Source organism: Leucopleurus acutus, assembly GCF_964270905.1.
Source record: "Leucopleurus acutus genome assembly, chromosome: 1".
Classification (NCBI taxonomy): domain Eukaryota; kingdom Metazoa; phylum Chordata; class Mammalia; order Artiodactyla; family Delphinidae; genus Leucopleurus; species Leucopleurus acutus.
In genome coordinates this window covers 159,648,329-159,663,785 of record NC_139142.1, presented here as the reverse complement: position 1 = coordinate 159,663,785, position 15,457 = coordinate 159,648,329, and positions in this window count along the sequence as shown.

Here is a 15,457-nt window from a genome sequence, read left to right as displayed (position 1 = left end):
GGGCCTGTGCAGCTGACTTCTGAGGACTGTGAGTCGGGCAGCATTGAAGTGGGCGTGGGTCCTGTTTGGTTGGGAGTGGGCTGCATGCAGGGCAGGCGGGGCGAGGGCTGGGTGTGTGTGGCCAGGGCACGGGAATCCCTGGTGGATTCCGATTCCTGGGATGAGCGGTAACGGTCCTGGGCCTGGCGAGGAGGGGGCTGAGGGAGCAGGCCTGCTGACGAGCTGGTTGCTGGCAGCACCAGGGCGGGCTGCTGGGGAGGGGCGGACGGGTTTCCCAGCCTGGGGGTTGGTAGTGCGGCAAGTTGGGGAGGGCCAGCGTGGCAGCTGGTCACCATCCGCAGCTGCGTCGGAGTTGCCTTCGCCCAGCTTGAAGAGGTAAGATTCCGCAGAGTCACACATCTCCTGCCGCTCATGTGGTGGGTGGACAGACACAAGTTGCCTGTGGTGAACACGTTTCCACTGCTAGTTGGAGATCATTAGAATTGAACTCAGTATCTTTTAGAATGAAATCAAGTTAAGTGTAAACCTCAGTTCATTTTTTTTTTTTTTCCAAAACAGGAAACATCCAAGGACAGGGTAACTGAGCTGTAGATAGTGAGAGTCAGACTAGAGTTGAACTGAGTCAGGATGGGAGGCAAGTTGGTTACATTCGTTAAGGAGGCTCCTTTCATTTTACTGGTTCTGGGGCCTTCCGTTCTGTTCACTTTAAATATAACTTGCCAGTAATTGTTAGAGTATCCAAAGGCCTTTCTAGATGGAGACAGAATAACTGACTTGAACATACAGTGTGCCTATACGTGTCCAGGCTCAGAGCTGCTGGAAACCCTTCCATTGGGCGTATACAGGGTTGAACTCCCCGCACTAACCCGAGGGGACTTCATAAAATCATTATCACTTACATGCTGGTATCCTGGGCAGCACCATTAATGCCTTTACTGTTGCCTCAACAGTGAAGCAGAGGTGGCTTTGGGGGACCGTCACACTCTGCTTCCCTTGGGCTCGCCTGTGCTGAGGTCCACATGAGAGTCTGGGTCTGCACAGCTCGTGAGGGGAGCTCAGTGGGCCCACCACCTCCTGATCTATTTCTCCTCCTGGTACTTGGCGTCGTTCACCCTGGGCTTGTACGACACGTGCCCGGAGCACAGCCCCAAGGGACCACAGTGGAGCCCCCGGCCACCGTCACCCCAGTGAGGACGTGTGAGACTGCCCCGTGGGGGAGGATAGGAAATCATGCCTCTGCTTTGGCCACAGGTTGGGCTCCTTGCCAACAGTACTGACACTACCTGTGTTTGTCTTGCTCAGGCCAAAGGGGACGGGCAGCCTGGCTTGCAGATCCTTGAGCCATCCACGGGCCCTGGAGGTGGGCAGGGTGGGCCCCAGCACGGCTTCCCCTGTGGGAAATTGGGTCGTGTCCTTTCAGTTAGAGGAGGCCAGGAGGAGGAATTGGAGGGCCTGCATTTCAATGCTCATCAAGGTTTTTTTTTTTTTTTTTTCCCAGAAGTTCTTGTTAGGAGATGTGAGTTATTCCCAAAGATGTCTCCTCATGAGGAAAAAGGAACTTCCTTTTGTTCACATTCAGGATTTTTAGTGCCATATGATGTAGCAAAAGGCAGTGTCAGCCAGGTCAGTGTTGAATTGATTATGAAAAGTACAGTATCCCCATAAAAGCATCTATTTTAGGTGTCGGAGTATGTTTGAAGGGTGGGTTGGGAGAAAGGCATTTCCTCATTGTCCTAAATCAGTATGAATACTGTATGCTTATATCAAAACCAGAAATTTGCACAGGTAGGAATTCTCTCACTTGTGGATGGGAGAAGCTGCCCCCGGAATCTGTGAGGATGGTATTCCGTGGAGCCTAGCTTTGAAAGATTTAGTTATTAGGTAGAAAGAGCAGGGCCTGAGGAAGAGGGAAGTTGAACAGAAACCCGGATTCACGTGTATGTCCTAGTCCTGGCAGAGGACACGGTAACTCCAGACTCGTCCCCGCCATCTGTCGCTGGCCCCGGGCTCCCCTTCCTTTTAGGCATTCCTTAACGCTCTTTGATGGGAACCCGGAACGCTTCTCACGTCCTGCTTCAGACACTCTAGCCTGATGTCTGAGAGCCGCATCAGGGTGCGCGGTGCAAACACGATTCAGTTATGAATTCACACAGTGACACTGAAATCCTACAGACCAAAACCAGTGCGTCAGCAGGAGCGGTGGCCCGGGGCCCAGTGCCAGCGCTCGCTCCTCTGGCTCATCCGAGGGCTGCCGTGTCGGGCGAGGAGAGCCAGGCCAAGGGTCCAGGCTGCTTTAGTCCATCTGTATCCCACTCGGTTGGGGACAGATGGTTTTTCTTTATTGTAAAATTGTGGACTTTTAAAACCTGTTGACTAAACAGTAATTAATTTATATTTGTGAAAAATGCCACTGTCCTAGTGATTTCTGATGTAAATAATGTTGTTTATATAGTATGTATTAAATTTTCCTACATTGTAAAACTGCTGTACTTTTGATTCTTGTATATTAAAAAGTGTTACTAAGGATTTTTAGAATTGGGCGAACACGTTGCATTGCATTGGCGTGACCCGCGACTGTGCATGCCTCCTCGTCTCCCTTCCCTTGGTTGCTGGGTCGTCAAGATTGACAGCTTGCGAAATGGAGCCTTTTAAAGTTGCGTCTCTTCCCCCTACCCAGGCCCAGTTGTGTTGTTGGGTCCAGGTCCTTTCACCACACGTTCTAGATTTTCTCTGAGTAGCTGAGGCTGACAGTCCCCCGGCCCAGCAGCCGTCGTCTTAGCCCGAGTCCCTGCACTTGATGAGGAGCTGTCGCCAGTGGCTGAGCAGAGCCGCCTTCAATTTCCCATGTTGGTCGTGCCGGGCGGGGAGGATCCCGGGGAGACCCGTGCCGGTCAGGTGCCCATCAGCAGGGGTCCCGCAGCCCCCCCCCTCCCCCCCCCCCCGCCCCGTCAAGAGGAAATCAGAACACCGGGTCCGCCAGCCTGCAGCCTTGAGGGTAATTTTACGGTTGGGCTGTATATTCTTGAAGGGGGGAAAAGAGCACTTTATAATGGAAACACTGACACAAATGTTAACTTGAGCATTTGGCACGGGGGCTGGTCCAGCTCCTGCGAGCCCCAGACAGAGGAAGGGTGGCACAGCCGTGGCCGGCGAGCCGTCTGAATAGGAGGCGGAGAAGTTTGCCAGACCCAAAGGGTTTTGCTAATACTTAGGTGACTCTGAAACCGAACTTCAGTCTTTGTGAAGGTCTTAATTGCTAATAACCAAATAAACCCGTGTGTCTGCTCAGGGCTGAGGGCTTAACTCCTGTGACTGTCAGCCCAGGACACGTGGCTGCAGGGAGCCTCGCCCGCCTGGTGGTGCCGGGGTTTTAGTGCATGCAGTGGGAGTCAGAGACTCAAGAGCTGAGGGGTCTTCCTGCCTATAAACTTAGCTCACAATCGTGTTGCAACTCACAGCTCAGCTGGAACAACTTTGGGAAATTTTAAGAACAAGTGCAATAATCAGCTTATGATTTACAATAGCAACCAGGCTTCTAAACTGACCGCTGCCAAAAAACGCCTGCGTTTTACTGGAAGGAGCAGGCCCAGGCCCCTCCCCGCTCCCTGGCAGGGCCTCACACATCTGGCATCAAGGCAAGTCCTTCTCAATTAGCGCCAACAGAAAGGTCACTTATTGAAACACAAGGCCCCGCAGTTTGCCAGATCTGTGGCTCTGGGTTCCAACCTGTGGCTCTTAAAGGAGCAGGACCAGGTTTGTCTTGGAGGCAGCCTTTCCATCACGTTTTGAGACTGGAAAACTACGGGGCTCATGTCACCTCCCAACCTGCATTTGTTCTGCTTTGGGAAGTGGGGAAGAGACATGGCTCATCGGAATAAATGCTTCTTACCCTGTAGAAAGCAGGGCCCTGGTGGGTCTGCCTCTGCTGCTGGTGGTGGGGTCCTAACCTGGGCTGAGTCTTGGGGTTTCCTGGTCGGTTCTGTGCCGTGTGACCGGGCTTTATGTGGAACACGGGCAAGTCTCTGACCTACAGACTTCTGACCTCGAAGATGGGCAGAATGACAGCCACTTCCTGAGGCCAGAGCTGCCCCGCAGAGGGTTCATACGTGCTGTCTTTTTCTTAACGTCTTTCGTGATCCAAGAGGGAATTGTCATCACTAAAGCATGGTCCCCACTGACCCCTTGCACTGGGTTGGCCTTGGGGGGCAAGGATGGTCTAGGAGGTGGGCAGGGAAGTCGGTGCCTTGTCTACTTTGGTCCTTCCCTGTGTGCAGTAGGGCCGGTGGATTTTTCACCTTCATTTGCACACGAACCAGGCAGCTCCTAGGGTTAATGTAGTTTGTAAGTGAGAGCTCCAGCTGTGGGAAAGGAAGAGGTTTGCAAGCCCCGGGGACCACCTGGAAGGAGACAGCATCCATCACTTCTCAGCTGGGGAGGGTGCAGGTAGAGGAGGGGAGGTCAGGGGTACCTAGGATGTAGCAGCCCTCACCCTGGAGCCGGCCAAATAATTGGAGCTGCCTGTCCTGGGAGCCCGGGAAAGGGGCTTCTGCAAAGCCTGCTCTGGGCGATTAAACCCAAGGAGGAAGGCCCAGCAGGGACTGGAACCATCTAAACACAGAGACAAGGCTCCCAGTCTGGTGGGGGAGACACAGCTGGGACTAGACATTCATGAGAGAGAGGTTCTCCCTGTGGGCCGGGCCCTGTTCTAGGTGGTGTGGACACGCACAGGAAGGACGGGGCCCTGCCCTCTTTGAGTTGATTTCCTAGCTGGGGTGATTGGGGAGGCAAACCCTAGGCAAGCGAACAATAAGAGGACACAAGGTCTGACAAATACCAGGGAGAAAAGAGCCAGGAGATGAGTAGAGGGCAGGGGTCCAGGGAAGGTGTGAGGACCAATGGGAGGCGTGGGTCTGTGAGCTGCACAGACTTGGCTTTGAACCAGGTGGCGTTCTTGGGCGACCTTGCTGCCTCTCCAAGCCTCCGACTCAAAGTCCGCATGAGAGCCCTTGGTCAGGCTCTGGTGGCCTGAGTGAGGTCCCTGAGGGGTCCCTGATGGGCTCGGCACCTGTCGATATTATCAAAGGGGGATGTTGGGCCATCCTGCGGTGCTGGGAACTGCACCTGGGAGACAATTCTTGCCACCCAGCTGGGGTCTGCGTTGTGTGTTTTGGGATCAGCTCCCGTTCTCCGATGGAGGGCCCTGAGCAAGTATGGTTCTAGAACTTTCCTGCAGGGGGCAGCAGATTTCCACTACAAACGGCCTGTCTCCGCCACCACCTGAACCCAACCCTGGGAGGGCTCAGCCGTCACTCCCCTGCCCCCTGGGGGCTGTTCTCCTTGGTTGTGAGCCCACACTGGAGCCAGAGACCTGGAGGCACCTGGTCCCTGCCGGAAGTGCGACGGGGCGGGGACACAGGAGAGGGCTAGAGGCTGCAGGGAGAGGCTGGCCTCACCTGCCTACACCAGCAGGAGGCCCGGGGGCCGTGCTGACCGCCACCACCCAGCCTCAGGAGGGGCCTCAGGCAGCCGGGTGGGCTCTCTGCCCCCCAGGGTTGACAGGGCAGCCCTGCTTCACGGTCACCTCCAGCCATCCTTCAGGGATACACAGGCTCCTCCCAGCTCCAGCATCTCCTCCCTCCCACCTCCGTGTGGCAGGAAGAGGGTCCGCCCCGAGCCACAAGGCCCAGGCATCACTCTGCTGCTCCCCCGTGACCTTCCCCTTAGCTCTAAGCTCACTGGTTTGGGTCCGAGGCCATGGGCAACAACCTGCCCTGCTGGCCACACTCATCTTCTCTGTCTCCCTGAGCCCCCGGCTGCAGTCAGCCCAAACTGCCCCTGCAGCCTCAGGGTCTGCTTCTAGGCCACCGTCCCCCTTTTCTCCACCTCCTTCACCTCCGCGTGCCTGTGAATCCTGTTCAACCTCAAGATGCAATTCAAGCTTGGTTTCCTCTGAGCAGCCTCCTCTGACCCTGCTCTCCCTGTCCCGTCTCTGTTCCTTCCCGGTGCCCACAGACGCCATCAGAGCCCCTGGCATACTCTGTTGCCCCCATGTTCTCATAGCCGCCATGCCCCCCTGGAAAAGTGGGGCTCCCAGCAGGGACCAGGTTTCCTCCACCTCCAGCTCTGAGTCCTGACTTTGCATGGGCCCTGTGGGTGCTGGGCTCGAAGCCTTCTCTTGTGAGGTGCCCAGAGAGGGGACCCGGGGAGAGGAGGGCCGGGGTGCTCCCTTCCCTGGAGGATGAGCATGCTGGGGGCTCGGGCCAGAGCTCAGGTCCCAGTCGGCAGGCCTCCTGGACCAGGGGGACATTTAAAGCAGTTAGAAGCCAGTTCTGGGCAGTAGAACAACTTCCCCAAGGCTTCCTGGCCTGCAGGGCACTAACCCTTCATTTGCTGGATTTTTAGACTCTCCAGGGAACGGACTGGAAGCACGATGAGGCTTTAGAAGCCTGGGGCAAATATTAAGTAGAGGCAATTTACTAGCCATGATGGTATTATTTCAGCAGCTAGCTCCTGGAAGGGTGGCTATGCTGCGGCAGGCATGCGGGTTCCTGGTCTCCGGCTGCCTCACCTGCGGAGGGAGGTACCCAGGCCCGGCCTGGAGCTCACGGTACCAGGCAGGAGGGTGAAAGAGGCAGCAAGGTCTGCGGTGGCAGTAGCAGGGTGGAGAGCCTAGTGGACTCACACAGGAGGGCCCCAAGGCCCGGGGAGGAGATCCAGGGCCCTCATAGCAGTCTGGCTGACAGCATGGGTACCAGAGAGAACATCTCACTTCAGATCAGGCTGCACCCCGACTGCTGTGACCTGGGCCAGGTGTTAACCTCTCGGGGTGGGGGTGGGAAGTGTCACCCACTTGATGGGGGAGCAGTGCCCGGCCGTGCTAAGCGCCATGCAGGGGGAGCCTTAACTGCTGTGGCCAACTCCTCGGGGCTGCTGGTCCTCAGCATGGACCAGCCTGGCCTGGGCCTGGTGATCTGGTCTGTCCCGAGGCCCAGCCCACTCCCTGCCCTGGAGAGACTGGAGATTAAGGCTCTGCGGGCCTCCCTGCCTCCTTTTGGGGCCACCTCTTCCCACATTGCTCTGGGCTCCTGTGGTCCCCAACCCCCCACCCGGGGCCTCTCTGCCTAGCCCTCTGAGCCCCGTGTCACGTCACTCTGTCCCCTGCACGGAGCCTCACGGCCCCCTTCACCTCCTGAGTTCTGCTCTGACAGTGGGTGTGGCTGGGAATCAGATTAGCTAACTGTCACCCAACTAGGTCCTCGTTCAGTGTTTCCTGAACTTGGGGCCAACAGATGTATGGTGGGGAGGGTAGTCCTTTGAGATTTCTAGAAGAATTGAAATTTTTGTATATTTTCATATTGATGGACATCTTTTTCAATCAACTGAAGCGAATCCTGGGTCATTGGGAAGGGCAGGAGGGAAAAAGGAAGCCGGGACTGGAGGGGTGTATTGGAGCCGAGGAATCAGTGCTACTTCCCCGGGGGGACAAGGGAACTCACACCCCAGACGAGCTTCCCAGGGTCAGAAGACTGAAAGGCAGGGGGACAGATGACAGGCAGCTGAGCTGGGGAGAGCCTGGCCCGGACGCTCCCACCTCCGCCCCCCTCCATCGCACGGAGAGGGCCCACTTAGGGTCTGCAAAACATCACGCATTTCTTAAATTAATGCTGTCCCTTTGCGTTTTATTGGTTTTGTAGTTTTGTATGGGCTTAATTAATAAATGTCTTGATTTTATAGTTGAAAGGAGCTATAATTACAAAGATTCTCTCCCTAAACTCATAAATTACACAATGAACTCCAGCCCTGGAGGGCCTGGGGAAATATTGGCCCCTAGAAAGCATCCATATGTCATGTATCTTTGGGAACCCCGAGCTGGTCACGGCCTTGCCTTGGGTGTGAGTGAATAAAGCAGCTTGAGTGATAGGCCCGTGAGCAGAAGCCACCACCCACAGAGGGTTGGTTGGTTACTGGGTGCCAGGCTCTGGGCCTGTTTATTGTGTTTTCTCGTTGAGTCCTCAAAAAATTGCCATGAGGTCGGATTTATCCCCATTTTCCAAGTGGGGATCCTGAAGCCCAGAGACTTGAAGTAACTTGCCCAAGATCACACAGCTCAATGGTGGAGCTCAGATTCCAACGTGGCTCCTCCTGCCTCTAAAGGCCGAGCTTGTCCCTGCCTTGTGCAATGGCTTCTCCGACTGTCACCCAAGTGCCTTTGACTGGTATTATCTTATTCTCCCGACGGCCCTGTGACCCAGGACTAGAGAGAGAGGCTCAGGGGCAGCGTGTGGCTGCTTCAAGGCCAGAGAACAAGGTGAGCGACGTGAGGACCAGCGCAGGGCCATTTCCCGCCGCCATTCTCATCCCCTTCCTACTCTATTACACCCTCTGTAAGTCATATGGGGAGGGCGGCCACACTCATCTCCTGGAGCACTGCTGTGTCCTCAACACGAAGCACAGCCCCAGACACGGCACAGGCCTCAGTGAATGTGTGTGGACTAAATGAATGTGTCCCCAAACCCACACCATGACCGGACCCACAGGGGAAGCACCAGCTGGTGTCTGTGCAAGGACCGAAGAGAGAGAGAAGGGAAGGTCAGCACCCAGAGGGAGGGGCCTGGGCACTTCCTGGAGGGATTCACCGCCCACTTCCACCCTGACCATTAGCAAAGGGCAGGATGTGTCAACTCACCAAGGCAGATGCTGGAGTTGCGCTGCCCGGCTCCCCTGGGCATTGGTCCCTGGTGGTCCAGGTCCCCGGCCTTGACTTGAGGGCCACCTGGGAGCCCTGCTGACCAAGCCCCTCTGATGGAGCCCAGGATTCCAGTCCCCTGAGCGGCGGGAAGGAGGCGGCGGGAAGGGGGCTCCGCTGTGACAAATCAGTCCTTGGATCAAACACTTGGCAGGGCGCCTGGCACACGGCAGGTGTCCAGAACAGGTAGCTGTCATGGCACTGGCTGGAGACTCCAGTCCCCATGCATTTGGGAGTGGGGTCCACGCCAGCAGCTGGATCATGTCTGGAATTGCCAACAAGGCTGACCCCAACCTGGGAAAGCTGATGGCCGCCCCTGGCCTGGGGTGACCCAGCCGAGACCCCACAGGCAGCCCGGGCTGTCTCCTCCTTCGACCCCAAGCCTCTCAGGCTTCAGGCCTGGCGTACCTTCTTTCCCATCCTCTTTCTCTTCAGGGTCTGTTGAGGTCCCCCTACCTGCCCAGACTCCAGGTGGGGGTCTGGTCCCCTGCTTCCCCCAGGACCAGAGCCTTGGCTTGATGCCAGCCCTGTTTTGGGGCTCCTCAAGGGAGGAGCAGGTGGGTGGCATGGGGTTCACCTGGAAACCAGGTCGATGGCATCTGCCTGGTAGGGCTGTTGTGAAAATGGTCAAAGGAACTGCAAGTTCAGGGCAGGTGTGGGCGTACGCATTTTGTCTGCAGGAAGACCACGTGAGGACACGTGGTCATCATCCCTCGTGGCTGGGAGAGCTGAGGCTGAGAATGACCACACGTCACCCCCAACCATGAAGATGAGGCAGGTACGTGATTCTCCCAACACAGGACTACTCCATTTAAATTATTTGATTGTTTCATTTAAAGTTCTCAAAACTCCTTGGAAGAATGTTTGAAGAATTTAAAATCCTCACTCCCTCATTTCCTTACGTCACACAGTCAGTAGGTGGGTGACAGGGCTGGGATCCTGGGCCAGGTCTGGTCCTGGAGCCTGGGCTCTTCCCTCTGCCCGGGTGTCCCCCTGCCCACACCACTGCCCATCCCTGGTCATCCAGGCCCACCCAACCCAAGGCACACACCCCCTGCCCCCAGGTGAGGGCTTGGCCTTGGGCAGGGTGGGGCTGGTCCAATGGACCAAGCACTTGCACTGCCTCCTTGAGGGCGTGCTTTGGGGACGGCCTCTCCACCCATTTCTAGCCCTCTCAATCCCTTCAGAGGCCTGCTTTCAGGGGTGTCCCCCTCAGCCCCAGCCAGGTCATCCACGTTAATAAAGTGCCCAGCCCCGGAGACGGCGGATACTGTGGCTGGACTCGTGCACAAAAGGAGCTTGGAGTGAACTTGAGACCCAGGCCTCAGGCCATTTCCAGCAGACCTTTCCGAGCATGTCTTTGTTCTCCCTGCCGGCAGATCTGCTTGGCCAGACAGTTTGCTCTGGCTAAAGGGGCCGGCCTGGGGAGGGCTCTGCTTCCTGCGGGAGGGAGGGATGAAGCGGCAGGAGGAGTTCAAATGCGGAAGAATCTGTGAGCCTTCCCAGCACTGCTCTGGGCAAGGATGGAGTGATGCCCAGCGACACACCTGCCTCGGCCTCGGGGATCCAGGCTGCCTGGGATTGCGTCCCCCAGTTCCAGAGACACCCTCGCCCCCAGCACATCATGCCTTGCACACCTGCTGCCTGTTGCAGTTTCTTAATTAAGTCCATCCTTCTGGGACCTTCCGAGCGTGTTCATTTCTGTTCCTCTCCTTCAGGGCTCTTGCACCAAACCCACGTCAGAGGCAGGAAAGGATTAAATGGTCAAAGGTGCTGAAAAGCCTGGAAAGGTGGGGAAGGTAGCTAAGAGGGAGCTGTGGAATCAGGTGGTAGAGCCTTTGGTCCCACTGATCCAGGAGGTGATGATTTCCCAGGGACAACGGGCACCTCCCTGGGATTAGGGGTCCTTAGGCTCCTGATTGGTTGCCGGGGGTTCCCACTGACCACTGGCCAGAACACCAAGCTTCTTCAGCCCGTGTGGGAGCTAGATGAAGAGCTCTTGAATTGTTTTAAGGCCAATCAGACCAAAGAGATGTGATTCCTGGGCCATATTCAAGAGATGAGCACATGGTAAAGGACCGTGAACCAAGCAGGGTCCCCACCCTGAGTGTCTGGTGGGAGACAGGTAAGTGAGGCTAAGGGTGGGCCCTTCCTTCAAGGTGCCCTCTCTCCGGACCTCATCGGTCAGCCGGGGAGTGGGCGGGTGCAGGGGCCCTCCTGGTGGGGGAGCTGCCCCAAGCAGGCTTACTGGAGGAGGGAGTCCGTGAAGGTGGTGTGAGCTGGGGGGAGGAGATGGGGAGGGGCTGACACCAGTTGGGGTCTGTGGTTTCGTTGGTGCTTCCTTCCGTGTTCTCTCTCATTTTTGTCTGTCTTCCCAAGAACCTCTGCAGCAGGACCACCGGCTTCATCCGGCAGATGAGGAAACAGGCCACAGGTCCCGCGGCCAGCAAGTGGCTGGGCCACCACTTGAAGCGGACTTGTTCCAGCCCAGAGGGGCTCCAGCACATCGTCTGGTAGCTGTGGGGAGTAAGTATGGGCCTCCCAGGCTTCCCTCCTATTCTTTTAACTTCCTTTTTTTCAAATTTTAGCATTGCTGTCCTCATCAGGATCAGAACTTTGGTCCATGTGTAATTGGGTGTTTGCCGTAAAGCCCAATCTTAGTGAAGCCAGCTGTCCTGGGCCACCCAACCCACCAGGTTCCCAAGATTCTGTTGGGTCGTGGCCTTCAGGTGTCTTTATCCCCTGAGTGACAGCCGGGAGACCCCTGCCAGTCCTCTTACCGACCACGGCTTTGCAATCGGCTCATTCAAATGTAACACATTTCCCTTTGGGAGTTTTTCTTGGAAGTTTTGTCATTTAAATTTAAAAATTAAGAACAACCCAGCTGCGTGTGCTTTCTAACGTGTCCTAAAGTAAGATTTGGATGTCGGGGTCCCGGACCTGTTCCTCCTGTGGTCCTCCCGGGCTTGGTAAGTGACACCACAGCTTCCCCGGGTGCTGAGCCCACACACCTGGAGGCAACACCTTGGTCCGCTCTCAAGTCCTCTCGTGCCCCAAAGCTCCACCTTCACAGTGAGCCCCAAAGCCCATCACTCGTGCCACCTCTGGCTCTGCCACTGCCCTCCCACTTCTGGCTGGCTTTGTGCCGCACCCCCTGACGGCCTTTCTTCCCCGCAGTGATCTCGCTCTTTGCTGGAATTATTCCTTTAAAACCAGAGTCCAGACCGTCTCCCCATGCTCAGAGCCTGCTAGCAGCTTCCTATGGCAGCTAGAATAACAAGGCCTGTCCTGCTCCAGCTGCCTGTGACCTCACCCTGCACCCTGATCCATGCACCTGGCTTCCTGCGGTCCACACCCTCTGGGCTGCTGCTGTGCCAGGGTCTCTGCACTCACCGTTCCCTGTGGAGAACGCTCTCCCCAGATCTTTGCACGGCCCATTCTCCGGATTCACGCAGGTGAACTAGTACAAGGTCCCCGCTGACCCTACCGGAGAGGAAAGCTTCTCCCCACCATCCCCCGATCCAGGGTGCATCTCTCTCGGGTCCTTTGACCCATGAACCTTTCCTTCATGTTGCTGTCACATGGGACAGTCGCTGATGTAACTGCTTGGTTAGGGACCCGTCTTGCCAACAAGAACGGAAGGGAGTGTGTACAGATCTCTGTCGCATCCCCCCAGCACCCGCAATCACGAAAGAGTTATCCAATGAATCAAGGAACACGGGCAGTTGCAAAGGGAGGAGATGGCCATTTCTGGTGGCCTCTGCATGCTGCCAGGGCGCCAGGGCTCCGTGTGCAAGGCATTTTATGAGCGTTAGCGCATTGGATTTCTGTAATGGCCTTGGGAGGTAGGTACTCCTAATTCCATTTTACAAAGAAGGAATCCAAGGTTCAAAATATCCAAGGGAGACCACACAGCGACGGGCAGAGCCAGTTTGGATGCCAAGTCAGCCTGCCGTCTGAGACCAGGTGCCCCCACCCCCCGGCCCCAGTCCGTGCAACCTCCGGCTCCACCCTGCGCGCCGGCATTGCTCTGATGAGCCCCATTCTGGCCTGGCTCAAATGGGTTCTCGGTAAGCGGGGGTGGTGGAGCGCGGAGAGGGGCCCGCAGCTCCATCTGCTAATGCGTTTACCTCCAGGCTGACTGGCCTCGGCTGAGCTGGCACAGAAGCGTCCCTGCTCCAAACCCAGCCTGCGGAGTAAGATGAAGCTGCTTCTTGGGAATCGTTTAGCGCACGACTCTGTGTTCCATATTCATGATGAAATGCAAATTTCCATGTTCACTGAGGGCAACTAGTAGCATGGTACTTGGAAAAGAATTCCAGCTGGTTAAGTTTAGGGTCCTGAACAGATTCCAAACCAAGACTCTTTTCTGGCCAGTGCCGCAGCTTTTTCATCTGATGGTGAACGAGATTTCTTTTTTTCTCTCCCGTGTGCCCTGGCCCTGGCTTCTCAATAATCTGTTCTTCTGCGCTGGCCAAGTGCCAACAGCCCTCGTTGGTTCCCCACCCCCTGCATGAGTATTCATTTCATCCCACTTTCTAGGGAGGCTGAGAGGACTATCAATTTGGGTGACTGGGTAAGATGCGTGGGGATGTCCCAGCCTTGTTTCGTCCCTTCCAGGATGGTTCTTCCTCCCAAGGCCCGGACTCCTGTGTTCTCTCTGGGAGCCTGCTTAAGAACAGGGCTCTAGAAAGTTCTCCCTTCCTATTTTTATCTTCCTCCTCGGCTTGGGATTGGTGTACATGCTCACTCTCTGGTTTTCTCGGTTCACCTCCCCGCCGAGCTTCCAGGGTCCACGTGGCCCTCTCCCCTGTCCTTTCACCCACCGTCTTACTCAACCCCTCTTGCTTTGGGATACTAGTGACACCAACACTGGACACTCACTGTGTGCCAGGCCCTGTCCTTAGTACTTCACAGGAATTAACTCACTGAATCTTCAAACAACCTTATGGGATGGACACTCCCCACTTTACAAAGGAGGGGATGCAGGCTCAGAGAGGTTGACTCGCCCAAGGTCACAGAGCTAGGAAAGTGGAGAAGCTGGGACGTGGCCTGGCTTAACTGGGCTGCTATTCTGCTGCCTGGCGTTTAGTATGAACAGCAGGGACTTTGGGGGCAAAACAGGCCTAGGTGTACATGTTGGCCCTGCCCTTGCTAAGGAACCCTAGGCCAGTCAGTCCATCTCCCCGAGTCTCTCTTTTCCCATCTGTAAAACGGGCATGCATTTGTTCCTGACTCACTGGATAACTTTATTTTTATTATTTTTTTGTTATTATTCATTATTATTTTTTTTTTAATTTTTTGCGGTACATGGGCCTCTCACTGTCGTGGCCTCTCCCGTTGCGGAGCACAGGCTCCGGACGCGCAGGCTCAGCGGCCATGGCTCACGGGCCCAGCCGCTCCGCGGCATGTGGGATCTTCCCAGACCAGGGCACAAACCCGTGTCCCCTGCATCGGCAGGCAGACTCTCAACCACTGTGCCACCAGGGAAACCCTGGATAACTTTAAAAGATGAAATGTGAAGACCTGAAGCAAGCTTCAGTCCTGTGCACACTGATGGACCCTCTGCAGTGCCACCACCCTTTCCCTGGGCTGCAGGCAAGGAGGGGGACCTTTGGGGAGGGAGGCAGCCACAGTTCCAGATCTGGGGTCCTAGACTGATGGACTCCTCCTGGATCTCAGGCCAGCCCACCCAACCTCGCCCCAGAAGGCCCTTCATGTCCCTCCCTCCACGTGACCATCTGTCTCCAAGACGGTTCCAGCTTTGCAAGGGAACCTGGACCCCTCAAGCCCCAAAGGCAGCTCATCACAAGGAGAAAAAGTAATTTTAGAGAAGCAGGGGGCTTTGGTTGTTTAATTGCTTCTCCTTCTGCAGGCACTCACAACACTCAGCTCACACACACACACACACACACAAGCGTGCGCGCGCTGCCCGCTCCCCTTTCCCTGGTAGATACACTGTAAGGGGGCAGCCACCACCAAAGTCAACCCTCCACCCCAAAAGGAACCAAAGTCCGTTCAGATAACAAACTCCAACACGTAGTCCAAAAGAAAGTAACAAAACAAAAATCCCAAACTTTACTTGCATTTAGCCATTAATAAATAATTTACAGTATGTACACGCGGTGACACTCCACACAGGTCGCAGACACGGGACACAGTGAGGGGCCCCCACTTCCAAGCAGAACGTGATCAAACACAACCAAAATAAAGTGCTTCACTTTTTACTTCCAACATAGGGACCATCTAAAAACCAGCAGGGAGGGGCTGGGGCTGCGCCTCCCACCCACCTGCCCGCCTAGCCCACGGCTTGGCAGAGAGAGGGAACCTCTCGGAGGGGGAGGCAGGGACCAGTCCGCAGCCTCCCGGGCCAGTGTATGAGAGGTCCCTGGGCAACAGCAGAGGGGCGGTCGGGGACAGTGGGGCCTGCGGGGCTTCTGGGAGGATCGCCCTCCGGGACAAGGCCGCGCCTTTAGGAGTGGAGCCCAGCTCGGTGCTGGTCCCCGGGGTTCTCTGAAACAGCAGCAGAGGTGGGACTGGTTCGGGGCTCCGCGGATGGGCAGCTTGGCTGAGGTGAGGTGGGAAAGTCTCCTGGCTGTGTGGCCACGGGGCTTAAGAGAAAGGCCTAGAAGGAGGAGATCCTGCCAGGGATGCTAAAGGCTGAGACACCTTCCAGGCCCTGCTCCTTTCCCCAGAATGCAGACCTGGGTG